Here is a 16947-nt window from a genome sequence, read left to right as displayed (position 1 = left end):
CAATTGTGTAGGCATGGTACACATGAATCTCCTTGGTCTTCATGGTAGTATACACATGATTCTCCTTGTTGTGACTCCTCCCTCTCTTTTTATTTGCACAATGTATCTCTTGGTATAGCAACCACAAAAAATGTAAGCCCAAGGATATACCACCTGCGAGTCAACATGTTTCCCTTTAGTACACATTTGTCTTAGTTTAGTTTTGTATACCACCATACACATTTGTCTTAGTTTAGTTTTGTGTAGCACAATATGATGGCTCTTTTATTTGTCGCATACTAATTAGTACATTTTAAGTGTACACAAGGCTTGTATATGGATGAGATGGTACTCTATAGGTTATTTTTGTACTTGCATCTTAGCCGTGCCACGAAAATTTGAGTTATCATCATCTCCAAGTTGTGATAGCTATCCCTTGGATGTAACTCCCATGCGTATAATAATGATTTGGAAGTAGATATCTTTGATGGAGAGGTGGTGTTTTAGTCATTTGTTGAAATAACTCTGAATATTTCATTGTCTATAACACAAGGTGCATCAAAGGTTCTTCCTCTCTATTAACACAAGTATAAGATTTGTTGATCTTCTCTTAACAGGTGTGTTTCTTTGCCAATCTAAGCTTTGTGGTGCATGTATTCCTTTGAGCTGATAGTATCATTTAGTATTAGTCTCATTAGGCATTGTTGGTGGCTAAAGGTGGTTGTTTGGGATTCCTTGGCATTTTCTTACCTATGTGGTAGCTATTAATTATTTCTTGAGAGGTCTTAGAACATTCTCATCAGTCATTTGTGATGCTTGAACATTGTATCGTTGTGATCAAGGATTATAATAATGATTCGTATACTTAATAACGGATATGAATAGGTATGATGAACATCCTAAGGTTTAACTCTCCATTTTACCTAAACCCCATTCGACTACCCTTTAAAGGAAGCTTGTATTTAAACCAATTGTATGCACCATTCGACTGCCCTTTAAAGGAAGCTTGTGTATAAACCAATTGTATGCACTAAAAGAAACCCCTTCACTTATTATGCAAAAGCTATAGGTGACCATCTTGTCATAAGACTCCTCAAAGGCGAGGGCTACTCTATCCATGAAAGAATAAAAGAAAATATATCAATAAAATAATAAAAGAAGAACTTTAGCATGTTGTTGTGTTGGGTATCCAGCATGGGGAGGAAAATCTAGTTGTTTACTGTATAAAAGTGAAGCAAAAGAAAAAAAAAGCCATTCCCTATAGCATTTCATCATCCTACAAAGAAAAAGTGAGTGTGATTAACGTTTCTATCTCATGCAAGTCAAAGTTGCATATCTTCTTATTTTTATACAAATACTATAAGATAAATCAAGCAAAATGGCAAAAATTAGGATTTGAATTCATTAGAAAGATGGTTCTCTCGACAAAGATGGTCATGTTGAAGTGTGGATCTAGTTTCCTCCTTTCATTCAAGCTTTCCCTTTGAGCTTCTAAATGTGGGATGCCAACAGTTGGAGTGACAACACAATTCATCTTTATCAATTCCAAGGTGATTCTAAAAACTTTAAGAGCTTGGAAATGGGGAAAAAAAATTTACAACCTTGTAAAAACACTCCTTTCACAAACAAGTGAATTGTTATGTGTTCTCGTATTGGCATAAAAAATGACGAAAGATAGAGGCCAATCTCTAGCCTTCACTTTTCGCCTTTGTTCAAGTGATAATGGAAATTGAAGGAGGGGTATAGATAATTGAAGGATGTATTTCCAAACTATGTGTTAGGATAGCCCGCAAGCTACGATATTAATTGGATTACTAATGCACACCATTGTGATCCCATTATAGGAAAATGAATTTTTTTATTTTAGGTTTGTTATGGTGGAGAATTGATCATGAATGAATGTTGACTAGCTTCTTGGATGCTTCCTGTAAGGTTCCTCCCTCGAGCTTTAAAGATATAAAGGTGTAAGTACCTTCCCTTTAGTTTCTGTAATCATCCCCCAATTCAGAGTACAAGAAAACATTGTTTTCCCTTGTTTTGGCCTAGAGAGAGAAAATGTTATAGAGAGAGATAATACAAATTTGAGATATTTTTGGATACAAAATGTGTATTAGAAATTAACTGAATATATGTATTGGAGATCTTAGCCTAAGGATCCACATTTTCGGAAACTTTTGATTAAGGTCCAAATAAGGTTCTAAAGGGCCAATAGGATTAATCCAAGTGTTGGGATAACAAAAATACAAAGAATAAAATAAAATACCCAAAAATGAGTAAATGCTCACATAAGATGAAGAGTTGACCAAGTAGTGGGTTTATTACTTAAAAATTAAGATTTATTAGTAAAATAAATCAATTTTTGACACCTCAGCAAGGAAGGAAAGGGCTCATGAAGAAGGCGCCTTTTTTTCATCATTACCTTGCATTTTTAATTCAAAAATTGAGATATTTATATCTCTCCTCCCTCCGCAAACTGGATCAAAAAGTGAGCCAAACTGGTCCACAAATTATCCAAAATAGGTCAAACTGAAGCTGGAAGCCCCTAGGTCCCAGTTGGACTTGGTAAGTGGCCTCCCTCACCTATAAAAAGACCCTCATTCCTTTGTATTTTCATCTTTGAGTAATTACATGCCAGTATTATCTTCATTTTAGTGTAATTCTATTATCCCTCTATTTTGCCTCTACTTTTGGAAGCTTTGGAGTTTCACAATTCTCCATCCTCTCTTGGAGATTACCCTCCCCAACTTGGTGGCCAAAGCTTTCCTTGTGGGCTTCACTTCTTTCTTTAAAGAATCAAGCCAAAATCAAAGGTAAGCTTTAATCCAATGGTTTTTCTATCTTCTCAATGGTTTTCTCCTTCCCAACCCCTCTAATGCTTGGGAGGCTTTTAATTAAATGGTTTTTTCTTGAAATCAAGCTTTCTAATGATTCATAATGTTTAAATGGTTTATTTCTAATCTTTATGCTTAATTAGTATTTTTATAACTAAATCTCTCTTTTTGGAAAGATTAATCATCTTTATGGTTAGATCCTTGTTAGAAGGATGGTTCTTAATGGTAAACCCATTATCTTAAACAAAACTCTAGGCTTGACAAGCTAGAGAAAAAGATTAGATATTTTTATGATTTTAATATAGTTAAAAATGATGATTAATTTCTTTAAGCTTATTTATGATTAATAAAATCATAATAATTTATTTTAGGTTGAAGATGATTATGCTAATTTTTTTGGAAATGAGGAATGGATATTTAAGAATAATCAAGAGATGTAATTATAATTATGCTTGTAATTATGATTATAATTATGTTATGTATACATAAATAAATTTTAGTTTAAAAGAGGAGTTCTTATCGTATTTCAATTATGAATATTCTTTTAAAGTTAGAAATATAAACATTCTCAGACGTTACAGTGAAGCTATGGAAAAATTTTCCAGAAAAAAGATAAATCTTATTTTTATGCATAAATTTAATAAGCAAAAAGAGGAATTCCCATCATATTCTAGGCATAGACATTTTTATGCTAAAAGAATGATTTTTGTTATATTAATGAAAAATACTTATATAGTATTTATCCATAAATATTTAAATAGAGAAAAGAGGAGTTTTTGTTATATTTATCTATATATATATACATGCATAAATAAATTTTATGCTAAAAGTGGAGTTTTGAGCATTATTCAATAGTCAGAAAAATAAAGAAGATTATGCATAAATTTTATAGAATCATTCAATTTATGAGAATTATGAAAATGATTCATTTAGATGAATGGATTAGTGTTTATACTAAAAGAGTAAATATGGGTATAATTGATTTTGTAAATTCCATGAATCTTTTATTCAAAAAGAAGAATATTGAGCATATTTTATTTTGAGAAATTTGAGAAGGAATGTGAAATGATGTGAATAGATGTAGGAATGATATGAATGGATGTGGGATGACGTAAATGGATGTGAATAGATGTAGGAATGATGTGAATGGATGTAGGATGATGTGGATGGATGTGAATGGATATAGGAATGATTAATGGATATAGGATGATGTGAATGGATGTAGGAAGAATGTGAATGGATGTGAGTAGATGTAGGAATGATGTGAATGGATGTGAGTGGATGTAGGAATGATGTGAGTGGATATAAGAATGATTTGAATGGATGTAAGAATGATGTGAATGGATGTGACATCTTCTTGCCACCTTTGCATGCCACCTCACACTTGGTGACATGGCATGCCATATCATGGAATTGTCACATAAGCCATAATAGTGCCACATGTCAAGAGAATGCCACGTGTTATGCATGCATGTGACACGTGGCACCTCCTTCCCACCTCTCCATTTTTTTCAAAAGCATATTTTTGAAAAAGTTAATTTAGTAATTTAGAGAAATAGAATATAAAATTTTAAATAATAAAATATATATAACTTATTAAATAAAAGAATTTAAAAACACTAATTTTAAAGGATTATATTTTGGAATTAGATCAATAATATTATTTTTAAAGTTTATGTTATTCAGTTTAAAAAAATAAATTTTTAAATTTAATATTTCTTGAAAATATTTTGTGTAGAATACACTTTTGAATTAAATTTTAAAAAAATACATTATAAAAAAATATAATTTTATAATTATAAAATAAAAGATATATTTATATATCTAGTAATGATAAATATTTAGACTTGTTAATAAATATTATTAATAATATTGATTTTTAAGTGAAAAATAGTTTATCTTTAATTATCTTTATGTTTATCTTAATTATCCAATCAATCTTAGATAGGAAATCCAATGAGATTTGAAGTGGATAACCTATTTTTCCTATATAATCACACATCTCTAGTACTATCCCACACTTATCTCTAGTACTATCCCGTCATTGAGCCTTCATGATTTTTACTCTCTTAGCTTCCTTGAGAATGGGTTCTCAAAGTCGTAGGAGTCAGAAACGTGATAGGACTAGACTCCCCCCCCGTCCACCAAGTTCAAGAGAAGGAGAGGAAAAGGGTAGCTCTTGAGAGAAAGAGAGAGTAGAGAGCACGTCAACGAGCAGCACCTTCCCTTGGCAATGATCCAAGCCTTGCTCCTCCTCTTCCACTTCCTCTCCCTCCGCCCTTTTCCCCCCCACTACCCCTTAGTTTAGATAATCCACATGAACCCGCCCTTCCTGAGCCCCCTTCTCTTCCACAACATGAACCCACCCCCCTCCTTTGGTGGGCGCCCATCGTGTGGATAGGAAAGAACTATCAAAGTCAGCGGCACATCATCGTGCCCATGCAATCTTCCATTCCTATTTCAAAGACCTCACGCCTTCATCACAGGCATGCGTGCTTGATGCTTTGATCGATCTACCCAACATGGCCAACTTATACAGGGCGCTTTCCAACATTGGACGAAGAGAGAGGAGAGCTAGCATGGCGGTGCTACAAAGTGTTCGTCATTCCTATATAGTTAACAAGAAGAGGAACTCTGCGGACGCTTTGGAATGCTCGACGGGCGATTGTGACAGCCATAAGTAGCTCCCAAATGAAGGGTAAGGTGAGTGCCCCATCTTGCATCCTTTCCATAGCACCACATGCACTTAGAGTTGGGTCTATTAGATGACAAAGTTTAGATGCCAATGAGGTTGGTGCTTTGTGGGCGAGTAGTGGTCGTGTAGCTAGGCATGATCGCCTACTAGATGAAACCACTAGAGCCTTGATAGAAAGTTTTTGGGAGGAGAATTGTCGTGCCTCACGATTTTCAAGAAAGCTTTGCGTAAGAGAGTGACAAGAGGAGTGTTCATTGAGCACGGTGCTTGCTTTCTTGAAATGACCCAAACAGAGTTGTATTCTCAGTTTGTGGCATCGTATCGAGAGCTTAAAATTGGGCAAAGGTCATTTAAGGGGTGTAAGCCTTGATTTGTGAGGTACTCACGTTAGCGTGACACATGTTGTCGCTACCATGTTGAGTTCAAACTTTTTTATGATGTGTTCCATTCTCTTACATAGAGAGTTGCCTCGTAGTCCTCGTGATTTCATCCACTCTCTTGTGTGCACGCACGGAGGATGCCCAGTTCCATAGGATCCCTTGTGTGGAGAGAAATTGCACATCATGTGGTTCACTTGCACATCTACAGATGGTAGATCTTGATGCAAGTGACCAAGAGATAGTGCCATGGCAACGTTATGAGTATGTGACACACCAGCTCCAGAGTGGTGGACAGTCCAGGAAGTTGCAGCTCGTGGACAAACATACACCACGTTGTCACTTCATAGCCACATTTAGCGAGCAGATCTATCCCTATATACGGCACAGCCATTGTGCCAAGTGGCAGGATCGTCAGTTCCGAGCATGCCTGGTAGAGTTTCCTATTGGTGTGGTCGTCTCTGTGATTGATTTTGTAGAGAACTACACCTTCACACCTTTTCAAGAGATACAATCTGAGTATTACTTCTCAAAGCAGGTAATGGTTATATTTCATATTTTTTTTTGTTTGCGCTATATTACTTATTTGATTTTTTTAATCCTAATCATCTTTATTGCTTACCTCACCAGGTTGCTATTATGGTCCACATTTCAGTGGATGATGATCGTTCACATGATGCACATTTTGTGCATTACTGTTTTCGTTTCCATGACATTTTTTTACGAGATTGTGGGATCATACGTGGCCAGCGATGGGTTTGGTCGGATGGTTATGGCGCACAGTTCAAGTCGTTGACAATTCTATTGGCTCTACGGGTAGTACTTATGGTTCTCTTATATTCGCAATTAAACTAAATTCACTAGAACATCTTAAAGAAAACAATAACTAAGACTTTGTTTCATGGATTTATAGGTGGCATGTGCAGTCTAGTATCCCAGTGATTTGGTCATCCTTTGAGACTGGTCACAGGAAGGGAGAGCATTATGGTGCGGGCGCATGTGTGAAACGTGCCTTGAGGCATCATGAGCTGCGGCGGCAGGATGCTGAGCAGTTCACAGATGCGGTGTGTGGGAGTGCAGCATCATCGTATCCCAAACGTGATGCTCGGATTGTCAAGAGATTTTTTTGGCATGTGGATGGTAGCATGATTGACCGTAGAGCCTCCCATGATTGTGACACAGTACCTGGCACCTTGGGCCTACATTCCATCACGAGCACGTGCATGGCGGTCCCCACAATTTACACACGACGGTTTGCATGCTTCTGTGGAGCATGTATGGATGGCGATTGGTCACACTGTGCCTCGAGAGGATGGGCAGATGCATGGATATAGAAATTCCTCTCTCCCGAGCATCCTTCACATCCAGTGTTGTCCAATGAACACACACGTCCTGCGTTCATGGGTCAGCTATGATGACCTGACAGATTTTCTACAGGAGGGTGATGTATTTGCTATTATTGCTTGGTGAGGGAAATAGCGAGGGAGTAGACTACTATCTGATGAGTTGCACTAAGCCAAAGTGCATCCTTGACCAGGATACAGTGGATGATCATGGGTTTTCTTTTGACGCCCATAGCATGATTGTGGCAGGCCGGTTCTACCAGTAGATTCTACTTCATCGGGGGAGTCTTGAGTTCCAGTAGTGGAAGTGGGAGCTAGAGGCATTTCAGTTCTCTCATCTAATGGTTGCTAAACAGGCTCACTCTTGATCGAGGTACAGAGCCAAAAACACAGTTCTCGTCCTTGTTTTTGGCTTCGAGTAGATGACCATGTAAGCATTCTAGAGAAGTTGAGAGCTAGAGATGGTGCTGCTGACTAGATCTCTATCTTGATAGTAGTGACTAAACTTAGACTAGCTGGGTTAGCTCACTTACATTGTATTTAGTCTTTTTGGAAGTGACTAATCTCAGAATAGCTGGGATAGCTCATTTTCAAAGTACCTTGATCTTTTGAGTTAGTGGCTAAAACCCAGAGTGGCTATGTTAGCTCACATTCTAATGTACTTAGTTGATATTTATATCACTATGAGTTTTCTCATTATTGAGGATCATTTCATTTTAGTTGATGTTCATGGTTTTTTGATTTTTTAACACTTTGGCTATCATATCGTTTATTGAAAATCACCATCACCATATTGTTTGTTGAAAATCACCAAACTTTGCAAGCACTAGGCGCTAATTACTAACCCGAACATGCTCCGATCATGACCAAACTTTGCAAGCATGTGGGGGTAGGCCCCCACATGCTTGAAAAGTTTGGTCTCCACATCACCAAACTTTGCAACAAGCATGTGGGGGTAGCCCCCCCCCCACATACTTGAAAAGTTTGGTCCCCATCGAAGCATGTCTGGGTACGATGGTATGGGGAAGGCCCAGATTTTCCATGGCCTTTGAACACCAAGAGACTTCAAAAATCCACACTGGGCGCTAATTACTAATCCAAACATGCTCTGATTGGTGACCAAACTTTGCAACATATGGGGTGTGTCCCCCCCACATGCTTCCAAAGTTTGGTCCCCATCAGAGCATGTTTTGGTAACATGTTGGAGGGGACCACCCCCACATGCGGAAGGGCTGGATTTTCCATGGCCTATTAAGCACCAAGAGACTTGAAAAATCTGCACTGGGCGTTAATTACCAATCCAAACATGCTCCGATTGTGACCAAACTTTGCAAGCATGTGGGGGTGCCCCCCCCCACATGCTTGAAAAGTTTGGTCCCCATCAGAGCATGTTTGGATATGACGGTATGGGGAAGTCCCAGATTTTCCATGGCCTCTTAAGCACACCAAGACTTGAAAAATCCACACTAGGCGCTAATTTCTAATCCAAACATGCTCCGATTGTGACCAAAGTTTGCAAGCATGTGGGGTTGGACCCCCCACATGCTTGCAAAGTTTGGTCCCCATCTGTGCATGTTTAGGTATAATGGTATGGGGAAGGCCAGGATTTTCCGTGACCTCTTAACCACCAAGAGGCCCGGATTTTCCATGGCCTCTTAAGCACCAAGAGACTTGAAAAATTCGCACTAGGCGCTAATAAAAAATAAAAAAACCAAGAACATGCTCCGATTGTGACCAAACTTTGCAAGCATGTGGGGGTGGGTCCCCCCCACATGCTTGCAAAGTTTAGTCCCCATCGAAGCATGTTTGGGTATGATGGTATGGGGAAGGTCCAGATTTTCCATGGCCTCACTTACATTGTATTTAGATTTTTTGGGAGTGACTAATCTCAGAATAGCATGCTTGAAAAGTTTGGTCCCCATCGAAGCATGTCTAGGTACGATGGTATGGGGAAGGCCCGGATTTTCCATGGCCTCTTAAAACCAAGAGACTTCAAAAATCCACACAAGGTGCTAATTACTAATCCAAACATGCTCTGATTGGTGACCAAACTTTGCAAGCATGTGAGGTGTGTCCCCCCCACATGCTTGCAAAGTTTGGTCCCCATCGGAGCATGTTTTGGTATGATGGTATAGGGAAGGCCCGGATTTTCCATGGCCTCTTAAGCACCAAGAGACTTGAAAAATCTGCACTGGGTGCTAATTACTAACCCGAACATGCTCCAATCATGACCAAACTTTGCAAGCATGTTGGAGGGGACCACCCCCACATGCTTGCAAAGTTTGGTCCCCATTGGAGCATGTTTGGGAGCGATGGTATGGGGAAGGCTTGGATTTTCCATGGCCTATTAAGAACCAAGAGACTTGAAAAATCTGCACTGGGCGTTAATTAACAATCCAAACATGCTCTGATTGTGACCAAACTTTGCAAGCATGTGGGGGTGCCCCCTCCCATATGCTTGAAAAGTTTGGTCCCCATCAGAGCATGTTTGGATATGATGGTATGGGGAAGTCCCCGATTTTCCATGGCCTCTTAAGCACACCAAGACTTGAAAAATCCACACCAGGCGCTAATTTCTAATCCAAACATGCTACGATTGTGACCAAAGTTTGCAAGCATGTGGGGGTGGACCCCCCACATGCTTGCAAAGTTTGGTCCCCACATGCTTGCAAAGTTTGGTCCCCATCGGCGCATGTTTAGGTATAATGGTATGGGGAAGGCCAGGATTTTCGTCACCTCTTAACCACCAAGAGGCCCGGATTTTCCATGGCCTCTTAAGCACCAAGAGACTTGAGAAATCTGCACTGGGCACTAATAAAATATAAAAAAACCAAGAACATGCTCCGATTGTGACCAAACTTTGCAAGCATGTGGGGGTGGGTCCCCCCCACATGCTTGCAAGGTTTAGTCCCCATTGAAGCATGTTTGGGTATGATGGTATGAGGATGGTCCAGATTTTCCATGGCCTCTTAAGCACCAAGAGACTTGAAAAATCCGCACTAGGCGCTAATAAAAAATCCGCAGTGGGTGCTAAAAAAAAATAAAAAAAACCAAGAACATCAACTAAAATGTAATGATACTCAATAATGAAAAAACTCATAATGATATAAGCATCAAATAAGTACATCAGAATGTGAGCTAACCCAACTACTCTGGGTTTAGCCACTAACTCAAAAGATCAAGGCATAATGAAAATGAGCTACCCCAGCTAGTCTGAGGTTCACTGCCCATAAATCTAAGTACAATGTAAGTGAGCTAACCCAGCTAGTCTGCTTTTAGTCACTATCAACAGCAACCCAATGAAAATCGTCGGAGCTCTCGAACATGCAGCATCATTTGCTTTGCCCTATGCTATGCAATCTGCTCCATAATCATGTGCTGCTGTGCCTCAACTCTAGAACTCTCTACCTCAGTCCGAGCCTACGCAAAAAGTAAAGCATAAAAATAATTGATTAGTCTCTCTCATTAGGTATTACTTAAAGAAATTTATAACTTAGGACCTTAATTATCGCTTTTACGTGCAAGAGAAACCTACCTGCTGGATGTCATAGTCTCTCACATGCCATACCTCTATAGTAGCTGTCTCTGTCGTCTTTAATGCAGCTCTAAGGCGGTCAATCTCTGCTCACGCCTCTACCAACTCCTGAGTGAGTCTCTCAGTGTGGTAGGTGTGGGACCCTACATGACACAATCAACCATGCCGCTCATGTAAAAATATAAAAAAGTACATATAAACATGTAAATAAATGACAAAAAACTTAAGAAGTAATAAGTATGTAAACCTCGACATCTGTCATTGTTGGTATCGATCGTGAAAACAAGCGCACCACGTGCTGAATGCTCTCCGTGGTACTCCGTACGTCGATGCCAACCTGGGTGCCAAGAGGCTCGACTGTCGACATAGGCACAAATGTCGGATCTATAGGAGCCACACGAAGGGTTGTTGGAGGCCGCCTACCCTGGTCCTAGAGACGGCCTCGGCTAGCACCACCACCAGGCCGATGGCTAGTATAATCCACCTCCTCCCCTATAACAACTCCGCATATAATTGCATTGCGAAGTATATGGGAATCTGGCAGTTGTTCGGCATCCTCCCATATGCGGCAACATATCGACTATAGATGTGTGCCGATACGAGGATGCGAACACTGCGTAATAGTAAGGGGCTTGCCCACCCCATGCCTCATCCCATGACTATCGAGGAAAAGATCTAAGTAGGCTCCATCCCGGACCAAGATCACAGACCTGACGATATGTCAAGCCATGTGACACAGGAGCAATGCGATGGTGGGCTATCCACTCATCTACATAAACAATATTGTGAAGCCTACGAAGGGACGAAAGCATCGCCTCCAAGTCTGCCATGATATGTAATGTAGACGGTGTGTCTCTAACACTCCTACGGATAGCCGCTAACTCGCGGTCTATCTCTGTGTGATGAGGTCCACAATACACTTGCGGCCCTCCTCGTGGCCCTCCTCGTGGCCCTCCTCGCGTGACTCCATGCTAAAACCTAAGCCTAACACAAAGGTCCAATGCTTAGTACTAAGTAGCACTAATGAAGCTATAAAACAATGCTAATGGGCCCACTAATGCTAATCCAAATCAAGAGAGTAAGGAGAGTGAAAACGACTCCTGACAATGAGGCAAAAAAAAAGTTTTTCGATTTTATAACCTCGAACGAGGTTCCGGGACATCATGCACTTTAGGGTTTGCAAGATGTATGCTATGGATTTAAGGGTTAGTGAGACAAACAGCGAAGATACGCACTTAATTTTAGGGTTGGCGACGGCTAAGATTTGAATTCAGTTTCTCGTTCGAGGTACATGGACGGCTTAGATTTTAAGTCATTACCACGATTGAGATATGTTTGACGGTCGAGATTCATTTAATAAATGGTTGGGATCACATCTTCAAATGTGTGTGAATGGACGGATCAGATTTTGTAGATAAACCTCATTCGAGGTTTTTAAACAGTCTCGATTTCATCTCTATACCTCGAACGAGATATGTGGACGGATGAGATTGCATCTCTATACCTCAAATGATGTATTTCAATGGTCGAGATTTTATTTAAATATCTCGTTTGAGATATGTGGATGGTGGAGATGGACTGGTCAAATATGCTGAATGTACATTTGAGCGATGTGCCTAGGGGGATACACCATAGCATTGATGTGGATCCGAGTGGCATGAATATCTCGATCGAGATAGTGTGGTGGCACTGACCTGTATTGGTGACATGGATGATGACTGGAACCCCGACCTGCTAGCGTGGCATTAGTTGGTATCTCATTTGAGATATGTCGCTTTAGGTTGGGGAGGCACGTGTCGTGTTTTAATTGATATGGTGATATCATGATAGAGGTACTCCACCCAAGATGCGTGGATGTCCCAATTTTAGAGAGAGTGGACGAAAGTGAGTACCCTCACCTTGCATCCACCCAATGTATTTCCAAACTATGTGTTAGGATAGCCCGCAAGCTATGATATTAATTGGATTACTAGTCCACACCATTGTGATCCCATTATAGAAAAATGAATTTTTTTATTTTAGGTTTGTTATGGTGGAGAATTGATCATGAATGAATGTTGGCTAGCATCTTGGATGCTTCCTGTAAGAATCCTCCCTCCAGCTTTGGAGATATAAAGGTGTAAGAACCTCCCCTTCAGTTTCTATAATCATCCCCCAATTCAGAATACAAGAAAACATTGTTTTCCCTTGTCTTGGTCTAGAGAATGAAAATGTTATAAAGAGAGATAATACAAATTTGAGATGTTTTTGGATACAAAGTTTCTCCTAAAATCTAAGATGAATTTCCCTCAAACAGAAGTTCAAAAAGAATTTTCCAATGTGCATTAGAAATTAACTGACTATATGTATTGGAGACCTTAGCCTAAGGGTCCACATTTTTAGAAATTTTTTATTCAGGTCCAAATAAGGTTCTAAAGGGCCAATAGGATTAATCCAAGTGTTGGAATGACAAAAATACAAAGAATAAAATAAAATATCCCAAAAATGAGTAAATGCTCACATAAGATGAAGAGTTGACCAAGTACTGGGTTTATTAGTAAAAAAATCATTTTTCGACACCTCAGTAAGGAAGGAAAGGGCTCATGAAGGAGGTGCCTTTTTTTCATCATTGTCTTGCATTTTTAATTCAAAAAATGAGATATTTATATCTCTCCTCTCTCCTCCTACAAACTGGATCAAAAAGTGAGCCAAATCGGTCCAAAAATTATCCAAAATGGATCAAATTGAAGCTGCAAGCCTCTAGATCCCAGTTGGACTTGGTTAGTGGCCTCCCTCACGTATGAATAGACCCTCATTCCTTTGTATTTTTATCTTTGAGTAATTACATGCCAGTATTATCTTCATTTTAGTGTAATCCTATTATCCCTCTATTTTGCCTCTACTTTTGGAGCTTCACAATTCTCCATCCTCTCTTAGAGATTACCCTCCCCAACTTGGTGGCCAAAGCTTTCTTTGTGGGCTTCACTTCTTTCTTTAAATAATCAAGCCAAAATCAAAGGTAAGCCTTAATCCAATGGTTTCTCTATCTTCTCAATGGTTATCTCCTTCCCAACCCCTCTAATGCTTGGGAAGCTTTCAATTAAATGGTTTTTTCTTAAAATCAAGCTTTCCAATGATTCATAATGTTTAAATGGTTTAATTCTAATCTTTATGCTTAATTAGTATTTTTATATTTAAATCTCTCTTTTTGTAAAGATTAATCATCTTTATGGTTAGATCCTTGTTAGAAGGATGGTTCTTAATGATAAACCCATTATCTTAAACAAAACTCTAGGCTTCACAAGCTAGAGAAAAAGATTAGATATTTTTATGATTTTAATATAGTTAAAAATGATGATTAATTTCTTTAAGCTTGTTTATGATTAAGAAAAATCATATTAAGAAAAATCATTTTTAATATAGTTAAAAATGATGATTAATTTCTTTAAGCTTGTTTATGTTTAAGAAAAATCATATTAATTTATTTTAAGTTGAAAGAGGGTTATGCTTACATTTTTGGAAATGAGGAATGGATATTTAAGAATAATCAAGAGATTTAATTGTAATTATGCTTGTAATTATGATTATAATTATAAGTTATGTATACATAAATAAATTTTAGTTTAAAAGAGGAGTTCTTATCATATGTCAATTATGAATATTCATTTAAAGTTCTAAAATTAAACTTTCTCAGAAGTTGCAGCAAAGCTATGGCAAAATTTTCCAGAAAAAAGATAAATCTTATTTTTATGCATAAATTTAATAAAGAAAAAAGAGGAATTCCCATCATATTCTAGGCATAGACATTTTTATGCTAAAAGAATGATTTTTGTTATATTTATGAAAAATCATTTTATAGTATTTATGCATAATTGTTTAAATAGAGAAAGAAGAAATTTTTGTTATATCTATCTATATACATGTACATGCAAAATAAATTTTATGCTAAAAGTGGAGTTTTGAGCATTATTCAATATTCAAAAAAATAAAGAAGATTATGCATAAATTTTATAGAATCATTCAATTTATGAGAATTATGAAAATTTTTCATTTAGATAAATGGATTAGTGTTTACACTAAAAGAGTAAATATGGGTATAATTGATTTTGTAAATTCCATGAATCTTTTATTCAAAAATAAGAATATTGAGCATATTTTATTTTGAGAAATTTGAGAAGGAATGTGAAAACATTCATATAAATGCATCGAGAAAACATGGATAATTCTTAAGCATCGAGAAAACATGGATAATTCTTAATCAAAAATAGAAATGATGTGAATGGATGTGAATAAATGTAGGAATGATGTGAATGGATGTAGGAATAATGTGAATGGATGTAGGATGATGTGGATGGATGTAAATGGATATAGGAAATATGTGAATGGATGTAGGAATGATGTGAATGAATGTAGGATGATGTGAATGGATGTAGGAATGATGTGAATGGATGTGAGTGGATATAGGAATGATGTGACTGGATGTAAGAATGATGTGAATGGATGTAAGTGGATGTAAGAATGATGTGAATGGATGTAGGACAATGTAAATGGAATTGGAATGATGCGATGTGAATTGAAGTAGAAGAATGTGGAATGATGAGAAATGACATGGAATGATGTGGAAAGATGGAAGCTTGTATATGAGACATGTTTTTAAAGATTGTTTTATGTCAAAAATGTTGGGGAAGCATTTTGACTATCTTGTCAAATAAGGTCGTGAGGACCTAAGTGAAAAGATGATGGAGAGTCAATGAAGGACGTCTCGCGTGGCAAAATCGGTCGAGGTCTTGACTAGCCTCAGTTTGATTAAAATGATGGTGAGCTTCCGATACGGTGGATGAGGGACAAAGGAAACGGCCTATGAGTGAAGCGTTAGATGACCTGCGAAGAAGGAACCTAGAGGGTGCTGACCATACGGTGCTTGGGCTCTGGGTTGGCTCCCATGATACCCACGCGTGCGACGAGGAAGAAAAATGAGTTAGAGCTATTTTCTGAACACGAGCATGGATCTGGTTGATTGGCCTTGCTATACGGATGAGTTCACAGCTCTTTTTACATGGATCTTGTTGGTTGATCTTGCTGATCTCCAACTGAGAGTCCATATGGTTTTTATGTGATTAAACTCCTAGGTACTATGGGCTAGGAAGAACTATTGAAAAGGCCCCTGAGTGAGCAGGTGGTGAGCGTTCTGGTTGTTTGCCGATAATGCCATAGGTACACTGAGGAAGCAATGACTTTAATTGGATTCTATGGTTGGAAAGTGGAAAAGTTAGAAATTGGATCTGGAAGTTGAGCTCATTTCCATTTCATGCTAGAAAAAAACCACTCCCAAGTTGATTTAATTTTCTTTGAATCCCTGATGTGAGTTGTAGATAATGGTTTTCTTGCTGTTATGGGCTTGTGTAAAGCTGAAACTTCCTGTCGAAGTCTTCAAACCACTTGGTTTGAGCTCATTTGTCAGAATGGGTGAAAAGAGGAAAAAATAGGATAAGTGAGATAATCAAGAGTCAAGACTCAAATCAATACTCTATGATTTTGCTAATTTAGCAACCTTAGAGCGTATACATGGCAAAGGGATTATGGTTTGACCTGATACCAATTTGAAATCTAGGTTGGGAGTTGATTACGGTTGATAGAAAAGATTAGACTCAGCATTTTGGTAACACAAATAAGAAGATAATAAAAAGGCAAGATATTTTATCTGACACACACATTTCCTTCACATGGGTAGCCTTTAAATGGGATCAAGTACATCATCATAAGCCCATGGACTAGCTTAATAACTTGCCTAATATAACCCTAAATCATATAGCATTGACCCCCTTAATTTGAGTCCCATTTAATGCTAATTGAAGACTTTATGGAATCTCCAGTCCCAATTGTAGTAGGTGCCTAGTTCTAGGGAATCTAGCTTCTAGTCAATGGCTTCTATTCATTTACATCGCTTCATTATATACTTCATAATATCACCATAGTGATATCTTTATAACCTTAGCAAACATTTTGTTCTACGGTCCATGCTCCCCCTCTCCTTAGAATGTACCCATCACTCTATTTTAAAACAAATTTGGCTACCTAGATGCTCATGGTTGGTAGGTTAGACACACAATGTTCCTCATGGTTGGTAGGTTAGACACACAATGTTCCTCATGATATAATGAACCTTGTCCCTTGAGGTCAAGTAAAATCTCAAGATATAAGGAGTTCG

The sequence above is a fragment of the Cibotium barometz genome, chromosome 36 (genome assembly GCF_041138505.1).
Source record: "Cibotium barometz isolate CiBa-2024 chromosome 36, ASM4113850v1, whole genome shotgun sequence".
NCBI classification, from domain to species: domain Eukaryota; kingdom Viridiplantae; phylum Streptophyta; class Polypodiopsida; order Cyatheales; family Cibotiaceae; genus Cibotium; species Cibotium barometz.
This window is presented reverse-complemented; position numbering follows the sequence as displayed.